This window comes from Aotus nancymaae, unplaced genomic scaffold, assembly GCF_030222135.1.
Source record: "Aotus nancymaae isolate 86718 unplaced genomic scaffold, 86718_ANA_hifiasm-v0.15.2.pri h1tg000007l, whole genome shotgun sequence".
Classification (NCBI taxonomy): Eukaryota; Metazoa; Chordata; class Mammalia; order Primates; family Aotidae; genus Aotus; species Aotus nancymaae.
The window spans coordinates 6455819-6457404 of NW_026988418.1; the positions used below are offsets into that span (position 1 = coordinate 6455819).

A 1586-nucleotide genomic window follows, 5' to 3' on the forward strand; every position below is an offset into this window, starting at 1 on the left:
GGCGCCTGTAATCCCAGCTATTCAGGAAGCTGAGGCAGGAGAATCGCTTGAAACCGGGGAGGTGGAGGTTGCAGGGAGCCAAGATTGTGCCACTGCACTCCAGCCTGGGGGACAAGAGAGAGACTTGGTCTAAAAACAACAACAACAACAAAAACAAAATGAAAGCCACACGTGGTATACTGGGGTTGGGGCTCAGAAACTGATACAACAAAATCTGGTGCTTTGACATGCCGAATTGAAGAAGCCTCAGGGTCTCTCTGACCTTCTCTCATCTCCTGTGTCTGAATCCTACGTTCCTCCCAAAGCACATGATTAGGTTGTTCTCTGAAGTTCCCCTATCAGCCTAAAGCCCAGTGCTGCCAAAGAAAACAATTACCTCTAGTCCTTTCTTTGAGTTTTCATTAACTGAATTCATATCATGGGAAGAAAGACCCAAGTCTGTCAACAAATCTAGACAGACTTTTGTCACAAACCATTGTCTGCTCTGCAGGCCCAACAGAGTTCGTCCAAGAAAATTGTACGTTCTTCAAGCCCATCAAATTCCCCTAAAAATCATTTCATATCCCCTCAAATCATGTATACTTTCCCATCTTCCTTTCCCCTAAGAAGAAATATAGTCCTGGCTTTGGCAACACATATACTAAAGTTGGTATGATACAGAGAGATTAGCCTGGCCCCTGCGGTAGGATGATATGCAAATTTGTAAAGCATTCCATTTTTTTTTTTTTTTTTTTTTTTTGAGACGGAGTTTCGCTCTTGTTACCCAGGCTGGAGTGCAATGGCGCGATCTCGGCTCACCGCAACCTTCGCCTCCTGGGTTCAGGCAATTCTCCTGCCTCAGCCTCCTAAATAGCTGGGATTACAGGCACACGCCACCATGCCCAGCTAATTTTTTGTATTAGTAGAGACGGGGTTTCACCATGTTGACCAGGATGGTCTCGATCTCTTGACCTCGTGATCCACCTGCCTCGGCCTCCCAAAGTGCTGGGATTACAGGCTTGAGCCACCGCGCCCGGCGCGTTCCACTTTTTTTTAATTTAAAAAGTTTATGAAAATTTTTTAGGCCAGGCACTATGGCTCACGCCTGTAATCCCAGCAGTTTGGGAGGCCGAGGCGGGTGGATAATCTGAGGTCAGGAGTTCTGGACCAGCCTGACCAACATGGAGAAACCCGATCTCTACTAAAAATACAAAAATAAGCCAGGCGTGGTAGTGCATGCCTGTAATTTCAGCTACTCGGGAGGCTGAAGCAGGAGAATTGCTTGAACTCGAGAGGCAGAGATTGTGGTGAGCTGAGATGGTGACATTGCACTCCAGCCTGGGCAACAAAAGTGAAAACTCCGTATCAAAAAAAAAAAACCAACAAAAAAATAAATTAAAAAAGAAGAAGGGTAGGCTGGGTGCTGTGGCTCACGCCTGTAATCCTAGCATTTTAGGTGGCTGAGATGGGTGGATCACGAGGTCAGGAAATCGAAACCATCCTGGCCAACATGGTGAAAGAAACCCCGTCTCTTCTAAAATACACACACACATTATTGTGGCCAAAAGCTTTACAATAAAAATTAATAATAAATAAAATAAAATACA

General features: G+C 45.3%; 1 non-coding gene across 1 annotated transcript; it reads left to right on the plus strand.

Moving 5' to 3' along the window:
• The first annotated feature begins 616 nt into the window (after window positions 1-616).
• Window positions 617-722, plus strand: LOC135273478 (U6 spliceosomal RNA). The gene has a single exon (XR_010341274.1). It is a non-coding gene; the product is annotated as a U6 spliceosomal RNA (small nuclear RNA).
• Window positions 723-1586: the final 864 nt, after the last annotated feature.